The following is a 15,170-nucleotide window of genomic DNA, read 5'->3' on the forward strand; positions in this document are numbered from 1 at the left end:
AATAGATACATGGTCAGTTGTCTGTTACGGTGAAATGCCTCAGTTTTGGACACATCAATTGTCAGAATTGTTGTTTTTTCATTGAGGCTGAGGAGGCGCAGGCAGCATACTCTAGCATGAGGACACTGTGGAGTTACTCAACCTCACACAGCTTCAGCTTGAAAAGTTACACTTAGGAAACAAAGGATCCTTTTCCTTTCAAGACTTTCCATAAGCAAAACATAGGTATTATGGATGTGTTCTGTACATATTCAATTTTGTATTTCTCTATGATAAAAATGGACTTGTTCCACACCAATGTAACAAGCTAAATAGTCATTCTGGTTGTGGTATCTTATGTTGCTTGTATGATTACAGAATGACAATAATGCTGTGCAGTTTCTCTATGGCAAACTGTATTTAGCTTCAGAAAAAGGCCTGCCATATTATGATATATTTCCTTTTATGTTGTTAACTTTCTCTTTTGATTTTGGGATTTGGAAAAACCACAGTTTTGAAACTGACACCAATGAATGATATGCTTTCCTTTTCTGTTTTTGTGAGGATGTGTTCTTTTCAGTTTTCAATCATTTCAGTTTAATGGTGTGTGTATACATATATATATATATACTTGAATCCAATGTTCCGTATATGAAAGACAAATTTAATATGTGTCCATGTTTCTAAATAGGATTAGTAATTTGTTGATGATGAACATGTAGTTATCCATGGGAGCAAATGGCTGCACCATGCAAGTCATGACCACTAGAGAAAAATGTTTTTAAAAAAAGGGTTTAATATGATGGTCATTTTGTGCATTTATTGTACCTTTCAGATTACAAAAAGAGTAATTGGTTGGGAGGGCAGAGTAGAGTATGTGGTTTCTAATAGAATTTAAAAAAAAAAAAACATTTCCCTAACTGGACATAATACAGCGTTATAGGCGCCTTGGGTTGAATGCCAAAATAAATGGTAAACATTTTGTCATCCTTGAGATAAAACGTGGGTCAGTTTGACCCTCCATTTTGACCTTGTGTGACACTTGTGTTCAGAAAAAATCGAACTTTAATGGTACTGTACTGTCGACATGTAAGTAATACTTAAGTCCTTTACCCATAAAAGACTTAGATTCACAGTGTTCCGTCTGCTTTGAAACCCATGACTGAACGTTATCTGACAGGTGAGGCCGCCGGAGGTAGGAATCAGAGGCCCGGCTCATTGTGACGCATGGAGCGGAACACGGAACACGGAATGGTATCAAACACATTTTCCGTTCCATGCGATGCCATGGTGCTGAAGGCTGCATGCCGACAGTCCAGAACGGTGTCCTCTCCTTTCTCTTCTTCATCTTCTCTGATCTGAACACATGGGATGTTGTGAAAGTAGCATAGTTGATAGCTACCAAATATTTGCTTTCACCCGTCCTGTTGTTTTTCGACATCAATGCGTAACGATGGGGAGGGGATAAGGCGAGGAGGAACGCTCTCTGACCCAAACCTCAAAGGTCTTTCCTTGATTAACTTCAAGTCCTCTCTCCTCACCTCCATCTCCAAAGGCATTGGAGGAGAATGTTCTAGGGGAGGGACCTCAGAGCTTCTCCTCCAATGAACATTGAAGAAGGTGGTGAGGATAGAGGAAGTGAGGAAATCTCTCTCTCTCTCTCTCTCTCTCTCTCTCTCTCTCTCTCTCTCTCTCTCTCTCTCTCTCTCTCTCTCTCTCTCTCTCTCTCTCTCTCTCTCTCTCTCTCTCTCTCTCTCTCTCTCTCTCTCTCTCTCTCTCTCTCTCTCTCTACCACTGGCGGACTCAAGGGGGGTTCGCGATCGCCCCTCCTGGTGCCCCCACGGTTGAAAAACGTCTCTCTTAAGTGCCCTTTTGAGTGGCAAAAATGCCCTTTTGAGTGGTGAAAATGAGAGGATGTGCCCTATCGGTGCCCCTCCAATGGTCTAAACTTGACCATGTGCCCCCACAGTTGAAAAACATTGCACTAAAGTGCCCTTTTGAGTGGCACAATTAGAGGATGTGCCCTATTGGCTGCCCTTCCAATGGTCTAAACTTGACCATGTGCACTGATGGGGTCCCATGTTGTGCAGTAGATCCCCTTTTTGTCTTTTCGCCCCTGCCCTTCAAACAGCCTGAGTCCGCCACTACTCTCTATCTCTGCGTCATTTCTGCTTGGCCAGCTACCTGTTAGCACTCTCTGATTGATACATCGGGCCTGTGGAGAATACTCTCCTTAAAAGGATACTTCACTTTTTTACATCTTAGATTCAGATGGTTCCTTACCCTGACAGTAGTCCATGGGTCAGGAGAAACTGGATGTACTTTCAGGGGGTTTGTCCACAAATGTTGAATTTTGTCTCTTGATCCCATTCATACCCATTGATTTTTGTTTGTTAGCAGTAGCTAAAGTTGAATCTGAAGTCAGAGGTGGCTATTTGAACAACTCTGAACGGTGGATTACAGTTTCTCCTGGGGGGGTATTCCATCAACGTCGCTAAAGGAAAATCCAGGCTTATTTTGATCAATCTCGCGAGACCTATCGAAAAAAGGCTGGATTTTCTTTTATAAGTCTCACAGAATTTCTCAAAAATAAGCCTGGATTTTCCTTAAGCAATGTTGATGGAATACCCCCCTGGCCCAGGGTAAGGAACCATCTGAACCATAAGGTGTAAAAAAAAAAAAAAAAGTGAATTCTGTATCCCTTTAAGAAGCTAATAAACTGTCTGCTATCTTAGACAACGGAGTGTATCAGATCCACAGTGTGTTTACATGTGAAGGAAGGCGTGTGTGTACTATTGTACCCGTCCTTACCTGTCATAGCCAACTGGGCAAAAAATGGGTGGGTCTTGGAGTGATTGACAGTATCATTAGCCAATGACGAGAGAGATGTCAGATGCTTAGCTAACAAATTAGTTTTGAGAGCCTAGAGTGTCTACATGGGGTCAGAAGGACTGTATTTTGCCTTTGGATACAGCACCTGTTCCCCTAATGAGTAACAGCCAGAGACCTACAGGGGACGGATATGACTACCTAGAATACTAATAACAACCATTTTTGCTTCCCATCGCTGTACAAAACTGGCTTGTGTGTGCACACTCTGTTCAGTTTCTTTAACTTGTTTTAAACCATTGAAATAGTTACAGGCGGCATGGAATGAAGTGATCGGAAAGGGTTAATAGTTCACTCTAAAGTCTAACTTCTTGGATTAATTTACATACTGGATACTGTACCTTCACTCCACTCAAGACACTTGTTTCCATATCTCAGTTATTTTAGAGACTTTCAGTAGACACATTTCCGATATAATCTGATAAATCCTCATCCGTCCCAGTAAACAAAGAGTCCAAAAGACGTCCTCCTCAGGGAAGCCGGAATGCGGGTTCAGATGACGTCTTTCTAGGACGTACAGATGACGTCTTTAGGACGTCTTATTCTGTAGTCCATAAGACTACGTCATCTGGACGGCCATAGAAAGACGTCATCTGGACGTCCTAGAAAGACGTCACCTGAACCCGCATTCCGGCTTCCCTGAGGAGGACGTCTTTTGGACTCTTTGTTTACTGGGGTTACGCTGTGTTGGACAACGAGTCGGCTACCAGTTGTGGGGTATCGTCGTAAAAACAGTGTCTTGGTGTATTGACTGTAGTAAAGGTAACTGGTTAATCACAGAAATTAGAATTTAGAGTGAACTACGCCTTTAAAATTGTTCACAATAAGTTATGGTTTGCAACCCTTTATTTTAATGTGTTTTTTCTTTTCCCTCACATCACATGTATATACAATGTTTTTAGACTATTTCTGAGTCTGTCCCTAAGTTCTCTTGTTGATGATACTCACTAGTAAACAACAACATGACTTGAATGTCTTGTTTGTACCTCTCCATGGCAGGAAAGAACTTCCTAGACTAGAGGATCTCGTTATACAATCATTACACAGAAATGTCCCGTTTTCTTACTTTCATTCATGGTCGAGGTTGATTTTGCGGTTGATTTTTCAAAAATAGTATATAAAAGGTAAACAAGAAAAATGTTCAAGACACAAGTTGTTTGAATTTCAGTGTTCTGTATTTGAATGTGGATCGAGATGTTTGATGAGTAACCCTTTTTTTGGAGAAAGCTTAAAACACTGTATCTTAACGGTACAATTGTGTTTATCACCCTGTAACATGCAAATAAAATAATATATGTATTGTTAATTCTCATTTTGGAGATGTGTGTCCTGCTATGCGTTTCTGGGAAGCAAACAATATACGTAAATCTTGATTCTGGTCCAAAAAGATGATTGTAAGGTGGTCCCTTGAGATTCAAATCTCTTTTTCGAGGGAGACCTGGCCAAGATAGCACACCAGTACAAGTACAAGGTTACAACATTGGAGAATAAAGCACAATAAAAACAGAAAGGGACACCAGATAAATAATATCAAATCCATCTTAGGAATAGCAGTTGCACTCTTCTGCTCAGAGAAAGCTGCTCTGCCAAGTTCCAAGCAAACCCTGGGTCCCCTGGCGGAGTAACGATCTAGTGGAGCGAAAATCCTAACAGCTGTTGGTGAGTGATATGAGATTACACAGATATGAGGAGAGTTTGCCCAGTATGGCTTTGTAAATAAAGATGTACCAGTGATGCTGTCTCCTTAGGCTTGATGAAGGCCAGGAGACTAGGTCATAAAGATGTACTAGTGATGCTGAATGGTAAATGGACTGCACTTATATAGCGCCTTTTTTGCTCCTCGAAATCGCTTTACAACAGCCTCTCATTCACCCATTCATACCCATTCACACACCAATGGAGGCAAGCTGCCATGCAAGGCGCTGGCCCGCTCACTGGGAGCAATTTTGGAGTTCAGTGTCTTGCCATGTGGCCAGCCGGGGCTCGAACCGCTGATCTGCCAACCTTGTGATCATTAGACAGCGACTCTACCTCCTGCACCACAGCCGCCCCGTGCTGTCTCCTTAGGCGTAATGAAGACCAGGAGACCAGGGGCCTCATTTATAGAAAGTACTTTGGATCAAATTTGATCTTACCCGTGGCGTACGTAGAAAACCACGTCAACGTAGTGATTTATAACATTTCAACGTGAGTCAATTTGACCGTGGAAACGATCGTAGGTCTACGTCGAGTATTGACCTTGCTGGTTATGTGGAGTTATTACAGGCATGTGAGCCGCACTGTAATTTATGCGAAGGCTCGTAATAAAATTAACGATGTTGTTATCAGCCAAGAAAATGATTTAAAGGGAACTGATGTTTATGATTGTATTTCAGTCTTCCTTTATATCCCTTTGGAGCTGTCTATCTCCCCTTCAACATGGCTAGTGCGTTCCACAGCGGACCTTGCCCGGCCACGTGCTAAATTATACTGGATTTTCTCTGGTGTCTGGGAGTTCGCAAAGGGAGTTCGCAGCCATGTTTTCAATGTCACCTGAAAAGAATAAGACTATTATATTATTACAGTATAAGCAGCACTCGAGTTGAGGGGCGATGACATCCCCACTGAAATAAAAACAGTCAAAATCATCCCCCTTCTAAAATTGCCATCCCCCCTCACCTTATGTCATTTTATCAATGAGTGTGATATTACTGCTATTTCAAGGTGCGAGGGGGCACGCACACATGCAATGACATTTTTACCAAGTTACTGACACTGAAGTCACTGACGCTGAGGGGATGCTAAAATTGTCCTCTTATGATAAAATCCACCACCTCCCCTGATTTTCTTTTACAACTTGAGTACTGAGTATAAGCATGTGCCTGGTTAGTTGTCATGATCAAACGTTACAAATGCAACTTACCGAGAAGCCACCCTTCTCTGCCCTCTCCCGCTTCCAGACGAACGCCTACCCTATATTATAGCACTTGGCTTAATTCAGCCGCTATAATTGAGCCTCTATCACAGGGCGTTAATACAAACCTCATTCACCTGCGTTCATTTTACCTGCGTTGGTATTTATAGAAGGAAGCACGTACGCAACTTTAAACCATCTCAGCCCGTTTTATAAATAATGCTTACGTCCGTTTAGAAAAATGTGCTTACGTGAAAGTCAAAGATGACGTTCAAGTACTTTTTTATAAATGAGGCCCCTGGTTAGTTGTCATGATCAAACGTTACAAATGCAACTTACCGAGAAGCCACCCTTCTCTGCCCTCTCCCGCTTCCAGATGAACACCTACCCTATATTATAGCACTTGTCTTAATTCAGCCGCTATAATTGAGTCGCTATCACAGGGCGTTAATACAAAGCTCATTCACCTCATTTTACCTGCATTGGTATTTATAGAAGGAAGCACGTACGCAATTTTAAACAAGCGCAGCCCGTTTTATAAATAATGCCTGTTTAGAAAAATGTGCTTACGTGAAAGTCAAAGTACTTTTTTTATAAATGAGGCCCCAGGTCATAAAGTACACAGTGATGTGTATGGAACAATGAGTTGAATATAAGGCATGGAGAAGAGTGAGTGAGTGAGAGAGTCCAGGCAGCAGAAGTGTAGAGGAGGCAGCATGCATGTAAATAATGTCCCCATAGTCTAGAACACTAAAGAACATAGAAGTGTTTTTCTAACTACTAAATTGAGGCAGGCCTTATTTCGATAATAAAAAGGTTCTTAATGTGCACTCTAAAAGAGAGGCTGTCATCCACCTAAATACCCAAGTACTTATCATGACACTCTTTCAATTGAGTCCCCTCCTAAGGTGTGAAGGTGTGAACGTTATCTAAGATCTGGGAGCAAGCTCTGGAAAAGATCATAAATGTGGTTTTCTTAGCAATGAGAACCAACTTTAAACCATATAATGAGGCCTGCAGCTGTTTAAAGGCTGTCTGGAGCTCATAAACAGCTTGGCTCAGGGAAGAGTAGACTATGGTGTCGTCTGTATAAAGATGCACTTTAGCTGTAAACATGTTATTTATAGAAATAGCAAACAAGACAGGGGATAGAATTGAGCCTTGGGGGACTCCCTTAGAGATATCCATGAAGCTTGACTTGTGATCTTCTGTATAAACACACTGGGTTCTAATCTGCAAGGCAGTTCCTGAACCACTCTATAGCCATGTCACCCATACCCACATCACTGAGTCTGCCCAGCAGCATCAACTAATGCTTTGGTACCATCTGTATGGGACAGACTTAGCCATTCTCTGTAAGACTGTTGATGTGAAGCGATATGGATATGGCGCTAGGGCCACTTTTAACACTACAACAGCCGTGCCTATTTTACCTACTAGTAGAGCTGCCTTGGGGGTCAAATAGACCCCCTTTTTAGAATATAAATCTGCTATTTACACTCAGAGATCACTAGAGGGCGCTTCTTTTTTTAGCCTGCCTCCTACACAGAAAAACTGCAAAACAGCTTTATACTATCTTATTTTTGTGATTTTGAAAATGTAAGGATACTGAGTGGTAGAACATCTAGGAAAAGTCATGAAAGGAGGGTCCTGAAATTTGATTGAGTGGAAAGATAAAATGTTTGTTCTACTCACAGGGGTCACCGTGACCCCTCACGGCTCTTCTAGTGTTAAAAGACCTTTGAAATTGGAAGAGGCTTGGTGGAAAGGTTGTGGATCACGTACAGTACCAGTCAATTGAATGGGAAAGTGTGTCCACACTTTTGACTGGTACTGTATCTGCAGATTCTGTTTGGGTAGTAAGCATTCAGACTTTCCAGGGAGAAGAAGAAATAAGTACTTTGACATTTTGTCTGGATATCCACCGGAAGTGCTCCTTGACCTTTTGGATTGAATCGTTCGCCTGGAAATGGCATTGTGCTTCAAATGTCTAACCAAGAAAAATGTTGCTCTATAAGAATCTAATCAGACAGTTTCCTTACAAGTGGAGTGACAAGACTAATTGCCCACAGTCAGTTCCGCTGAACTTAGTCAGCCGAAAGACAGTTGGAGGAAACGGTTGTGAAAACTGGTGGTAAATGGACTGACTTACTGTATATAGCGCCTTATTCCAAAGCGCTTTACAACGGCCTCTCATTCACCCATTCACACACACATTCACTCACCAATGGCGGCATGCTACCATGCACGTGCCGGCCCACTCATTGGGAGCAATTTGGGGTTCGGTGTCTTGCCCAAGGACACTTCGACATGTGAACCGCCAATCTGCCACCGATCTGCCACCAATCTGCCGGCCTTGCGATCATTAGACGCCGGCTCTACCTCCTGCGCCACAGCCGCCCTGTGATTATGGCTTATGTTGCTTATTATCTCTGCTTCCGTTCGTAATAGGAACAAAAACACGTCATGACAGCTTCTCTAATGGACTTGAAAATGGTTTCCCCATTTCACACAGAGGAGATGATCTGGTACCTTGTGTAGATTCTTGGAGGTTTTGCCACAGTAAAAACATCCGAGGCACCATTTCCTCAAGCTTTATCCACAACTGATTAAGGCCTTCTAATGCCCATGTCGCTTATGTTTTTTTTAAGCAGATAGTTAGACAGACAAACCATTTCCAGACTATTGTACAGTCTCTTGCAGTTTAGCATCAACTTATATTTTTATTTAACCAGGAGGTGCCTTGAGATTTAAATCTATTTTTCAAGGGAGCCCTGGCCAAGATAGCACTCCAAGTACAAGGTTACAAAATTGGAGAATAAAGCAATCTCAAAAAAATCAATTTCAGACACATTTTTACGGTCTCTTGCATTTTAGCACCAACTAATGTAGATATAACTAATGTGCCTATTACTCTATTGACAGGATCTTTAGACAGCTGAGATGTCTGCCAGGCGGCTGTGGGTCCTTCTGTGGCAAGAAATCCACCAGCTGGCCTTACGCACTCCTTGGGACAGTGGCTGAGCTAGCTAAAGACAAATTGTGCGAGAGACATACATGGACACTGATTTTGCAGGTCAGTTTTTCACCTTGATGACAACTAATAATAACTTCATTTGTATAGATGAGATAAAGGACAAAGATACCATCAAAGTGGCTTAAATTTACCTCCCCGTCCCTCCCTCCCTACCTCCCCCTCCCTACCACCCCCTCCCTCCCCCTCCCTACCTCCCCCTCCCTCCCCCTCCCTACCGCCCCCTCCCTCCTCCTCCCTACTTTGACTTTCCCAGATTGCCTTGATAGCAGCTCTCCCCAGTCCAGCTCGGACTGTCCCTGCCTCCCCCTGCCTCCCCCAGCTCCTCCCCCAGCGCCTCCCCTGATACAGAGATGGAGCGGCTGTGGCTCGGGAGGTAGAGCCGGCGTCTGATGATCGTGAGGTCGGCGGTTCGATCCCCGGCTCCTCCTGTCCATGTGTCGAGGTGTCCAGAAAGTATATTCAAGGTTTACAGCCTATCCGTCAGGGCTTCAGGATGCAAAAGCACCCGTACCTAAAGAAGTCTGGATCCTTTTCAGACTTGTAGACAGTTGGAGACAAAATCAGTCTCAAATTCTAGATGGGCAATTACAGAGCAAAACTGAGAAAACTCAGTTACCCAGAACAGGAAATGAACTCTCTCAAGAGAAGACCCCCAGATGAAACTTGGACTCCAGCCAAGAACATAAAGAACCCCAAGAAGGCAGAGGTGAATTACCCCCCCGAGGCGAGACAGCTCCATCAGTGCGAAAATGGCAACGTCCTCCTCATAATCATAGACCAGAGGTTGTTCTGAGGCCTGCAGGGAGTGACCTCGCAGACAGACAGACAGGCAGGCCTTGTTTCACGCCACTTAAGTATAATTACATTTGAATGACGGTACGGATTCGTCAATGTAATGGTGTCTCTGGTAAATAAAGCATGCTCTCGCTCTCTCTCTGTCACTCTGTGTCTCTGTCTGTCTGTGTGTGTGTGTGTGTGTGCGTGCGTGCGTGCGTGCGTGCGTGCGTGCGTGCGTGCGTGCGTGCGTGGAGGAGGAGGACCACAACCATCCGGCTAGAATCAGCCTTCTTCAGGAAGGCAGGAGGTGCAGGAGAGGTGACATTGCAGGGTGGTAGTTGTAGTTTAGTTTACAGTACTTGGATTCAGTACTTGCATTCAATGCATGACTATATAAATAAAGTTTGATTGATTGATTGATTGATTGATTGATAGTTTGCTGCAGAGGGTGCCAACATCCGAGAGATCTTTGTAGTCAACCAGGGGCAGCAATGATGACAGTCCAGTGGATGTAGACAGACAGGTGTGTGTAGACAGACAGGTGTGTGTAGTCAGACAGGTGGACAGTCCAGTGGATGTGGGGGGAGCCATTCGGTTGGTAAGTCTGACAAGCAATTTCCGGGTCCAAATACCAGAGTACCAGTGTACTAAAGCACCAGAGTACCAGTGTACTAAAGCACCAGAGTACCAGTGTACTAAAGCACCAGAGTACCAGTGTACTAAAGCACCAGAGTACCAGTGTACTAAAGCACCAGAGTACCAGTGTACTAAAGCACCAGAGTACCAGTGTACTAAAGCACCAGAGTACCAGTGTACTAAAGCACCAGAGTACCAGTGTACTAAAGCACCAGAGTACCAGTGTACTAAAGCACCAGAGTACCAGTGTACTAAAGCACCAGAGTACCAGTGTACTACAGCACCAGAGTACCAGTGTACTAAAGCACCAGAGTACCAGTGTACTAAAGCACCAGAGTACCAGTGTACTAAAGCACCAGAGTACCAGTGTACTAAAGCACCAGAGTACCAGTGTACTAAAGCACCAGAGTACCAGTGTACTAAAGCACCAGAGTACCAGTGTACGAAAGCACCAGAGTACCAGTGTACGAAAGCACCAGAGTACCAGTGTACTAAAGCACCAGAGTACCAGTGTACTAAAGCGGTAGAATGACAGTTCAATCGTTTTTTAGACTGGGATCTATTCATACAACAAGGGACACAGCACTTTCCAGTTTTCCCCATATTGTCAGCGTCTTTGAGTCTCGGAAAAGCGCTATACTAATATAAAGAATTATTGTTATTACTGAGGCATTTCGAAGAGAGCGCCTCAGCCAACGTTCGGACCCGGAAACACGTCACGACATAACAACCGAATTGATGGAGCCGCAGTCCTACAGTCCTGGGGTTTTCCTAGTGTAGCACAGGAATGCTCCTTCTTGATGGACCTTATCTAGGCCTTAAACCTACGCTACCCCAAAGAACTGAAATATACCTTTGAGGTATTCCAGAAAGTCTTCTTGGAACTGAATGTACTAGAGAGGACCTGCTCAAGGAGAGATTCATCACTTTGCCTGTTTTAAGGGAGGAAAACCTGATTATGTTTGTTATTTCTGTGTAGGTTAGGTTTGTTTCTACACTATTGGCCAGCTCTCTGCAGGATTTCAACCCTGCAGGCCTAAACTGTTTCGTTTGCAGCGCGGGATTCTGTAGTGTTTACGAGAGAGAAAACAGGTTAACAGATCAACACTCAACGATCGACCTGATCACTTTACCTGATTTGAGGAAACAAAACTTTTCTTTGTGTTCATTTTCAAATGTTATGGTTAATGTTAATGTCTGTTTCAAACCGTTTCTTAAACAACACTATTAAGCAATCCTCAGATTTAAATCCTGTACGTACGCCATGGTATGTTTCTCAGGGATAGACATTGCCTTCACTGAAGGCCCTTCAGTAAGTTTTAATTTAAAAAAATTCAAATGTTTTTTACTTTGACATTATGGGGTATTTTGTGCACAATCTATTATAAAGTTAGATTATAACAACAAAATGTGACACAGGCCAATGAAAAGTGCTACCTGTAGGCGAAATCATTTTTCTTTTTTTTTACATGTGCTTAAACTACAGATTGTCAGCTTTCAAATGATGCATCATACATTGAAATTGGAAACAAATTGAAGACGACATGACTATTTGAAAGTTGCTACACCTGAAATCACTAAGCAGAGAAAATCCCCATCAAAAATAATGAATCCCCATCAAACAACAAGAAACGAAGTCATTGTGTTATAGATTACACTTATTTAATGAACGTAAAACTGTTCGGAAAAATAACGAGTGGGTACTTCACATCTTCGAGTTGAATGTTAGCTAAAAAAACGAAAATCTGGAAAACAAAAAAACTTTAAAGACGAATTTGACGTCTTTCTCATTTCCGAGAGGTGTCCAGAAACACCAGCAGCAGTCACAAATGTGGGACAAGTCCAGGAGGGTGAATACTTACTGATAGCACTGTAACTGTAATAGTGGTTAGTATAGTAGTAATAATAGTATAGTAGGTTGGTTGGTATAGAGACAGATACAGCCCAGAGAGAGAGAGACAGATACAGCCCAGAGAAAGAGAGAGACAGATACAGCCCAGAGAGAGAGAGACAGGTACAGTCCAGAGAGAGAGAGACAGGTACAGCCCAGAGAGAGAGAGACAGATACAGGCCAGAGAGAGAGACAGATACAGACCAGAGAGAGAGAGAGATACAGCCCAGAGAGAGAGAGACAGATACAGCCCAGAGAGAGAGAGACAGATACAGCCCAGAGAGAGAGAGACAGGTACAGGCCAGAGAGAGAGACAGATACAGGCCAGAGAGAGAGAGAGAGATACAGGCCAGAGAGAGAGAGAGACAGATACAGGCCAGAGAGAGAGAGACAGATACAGGCCAGAGAGAGAGAGACAGGTACAGCCCAGAGAGAGAGACAGATACAGGCCAGAGAGAGAGAGACAGGTACAGCCCAGAGAGAGAGACAGATACAGGCCAGAGAGAGAGAGAGAGATACAGCCCAGAGAGAGAGAGACAGATACAGGCCAGAGAGAGAGAGACAGATACAGGCCAGAGAGAGAGAGACAGGTACAGCCCAGAGAGAGAGACAGATACAGGCCAGAGAGAGAGAGACAGGTACAGCCCAGAGAGAGAGACAGATACAGGCCAGAGAGAGAGAGAGAGATACAGCCCAGAGAGAGAGAGACAGATACAGGCCAGAGAGAGAGAGACAGATACAGGCCAGAGAGAGAGACAGATACAGGCCAGAGAGAGAGACAGATACAGCCCAGAGAGAGAGAGACAGATACAGGCCAGAGAGAGAGAGACAGATACAGGCCAGAGAGAGAGAGACAGATACAGGCCAGAGAGAGAGACAGATACAGCCCAGAGAGAGAGAGACAGATACAGGCCAGAGAGAGAGAGACAGATACAGGCCAGAGAGAGAGACAGATACAGGCCAGAGAGAGAGACAGATACAGCCCAGAGAGAGAGAGAGACAGATACAGGCCAGAGAGAGAGACAGATACAGCCCAGAGAGAGAGAGAGACAGATACAGGCCAGAGAGAGAGAGACAGATACAGCCCAGAGAGAGAGAGAGATACAGGCCAGAGAGAGAGAGAGATACAGCCCAGAGAGAGAGAGAGATACAGCCCAGAGAGAGAGAGACAGGTACAGGCCAGAGAGAGAGAGACAGGTACAGCCCAGAGAGAGAGAGACAGGTACAGCCCAGAGAGAGAGAGACAGATACAGGCCAGAGAGAGAGAGACAGATACAGGCCAGAGAGAGAGAGAGAGACAGATACAGGCCAGAGAGAGAGACAGATACAGGCCAGAGAGAGAGAGACAGATACAGCCCAGAGAGAGAGACAGATACAGCCCAGAGAGAGAGAGACAGATACAGGCCAGAGAGAGAGAGAGAGACAGATACAGGCCAGAGAGAGAGAGACAGATACAGGCCAGAGAGAGAGACAGATACAGCCCAGAGAGAGAGAGAGAGACAGATGCAGCCCAGAGAGAGAGAGACAGATGCAGCCCAGAGAGAGAGAGACAGATGCTCAGAATGACACAGATTACATTTTACCTTCTGCTAGCATATCAGCCCAATAGAGCTCTCAGGTCTTCTGCTAGCATATCAGCCCAATAGAGCTCTCAGGTCTTCTGCTAGCATATCAGCCCAATAGAGCTCTCAGGTCTTCTGCTAGCATATCAGCCCAATAGAGCTCTCAGGTCTTCTGCTAGCATATCAGCCCAATAGAGCTCTCATGTCTTCTGCTAGCATATCAGCCCAATAGAGCTCTCAGGTCTTCTGCTAGCATATCAGCCCAATAGAGCTCTCAGGTCTTCTGCTAGCATATCAGCCCAATAGAGCTCTCAGGTCTTCTGCTAGCATATCAGCCCAATAGAGCTCTCATGTCTTCTGCTAGCATTTCAGCCCAATAGAGCTCTCAGGTCTTCTGCTAGCATATCAGCCCAATAGAGCTCTCAGGTCTTCTGCTAGCATATCCGCCCAATAGAGCTCTCAGGTCTTCTGCTAGCATATCAGCCCAATAGAGCTCTCAGGTCTTCTGCTAGCATATCCGCCCAATAGAGCTCTCAGGTCTTCTGCTAGCATATCAGCCCAATAGAGCTCTCAGGTCTTCTGCTAGCATATCAGCCCAATAGAGCTCTCAGGTCTTCTGCTAGCATATCAGCCCAATAGAGCTCTCAGGTCTTCTGCTAGCATATCAGCCCAATAGAGCTCTCAGATCTTCTGCTAGCATATCAGCCCAATAGAGCTCTCAGATCTTCTGACGCTGGTTTTCTCTGTGTACCACATGTACAAAAGAAGAGATTTGGTGAGGCTGCATTCTCATTTTATGTACACAAATTGTGGAATGCACTGCCAGTTTACATTAGGGATGCAACCTCAGCAGATATGTTCGAGTCAAAAACCCATCTTTTTAATATTGCCTTTAAATGACTAAATAATTAAATTATGATTATATAATGATTAAAGCACTTTGAGCTGCAACGTTTGCAGGAAAAGTGCTATACACATAAAAGTTATTATTATTATTATTATTATTATTATTTAGATGATGGTAATTCATCTAAATAGAAGAGAAAATACCCTGTGAAGGTGTAATGAAATACAGTACATCTGTTTGTGTGTGAGAGTTGCAGAGTTGCTCCTGTGTTACAGAAAGATAATAAAATGAGGATTGAAAGTTGATTCAGTGTTTGTCACTTTAATGTATATTCCTAAGTGGTGTTGATTCACAAAATAGAGTAAGTGTTATACAACAAAAGGCAACTATTTTTGAGTGGATGTGCATTTTTGTCACATTATCAACTTAAATATGTAAAATGTGTTTCATGGACCTGGTTACGATAAGTAACTAATCAGAGACATGAAGTACCGTTCTGGAGTAGAAACATTAACTAGATCCGACTTATAAGTAGAGTTTAAGACTAGAACAATTCCAACTTGCAATAATGACTCTGGAAATTGTTTTTACACTAAACGTGTCTTGTTGGTAATACTTAAAAGTCTGAATGCAAATAGTTGCTGCACTTTTTTAAGTAG

The 15,170-nt window shown here is 43.6% G+C and overlaps 1 protein-coding gene across 1 annotated transcript in view; it reads left to right on the forward strand.

The window, feature by feature from the left end:
* Positions 1–1,573, forward strand: part of lsamp (limbic system associated membrane protein) — a 598,465-nt gene extending 596,892 nt beyond the window's left edge. The window contains exon 6 of the mRNA XM_080547401.1: positions 1–1,573. This exon is cut by the window's left edge and continues 859 nt beyond it. The gene's annotated coding sequence lies outside the window, so the exon portion shown is untranslated.
* The last annotated feature ends 13,597 nt before the right edge of the window (positions 1,574–15,170 follow it).

The sequence above is a fragment of the Nansenia antarctica genome (genome assembly GCF_963989245.1).
Source record: "Nansenia antarctica genome assembly, chromosome: 17".
NCBI lineage: Eukaryota > Metazoa > Chordata > Actinopteri > Argentiniformes > Microstomatidae > Nansenia > Nansenia antarctica.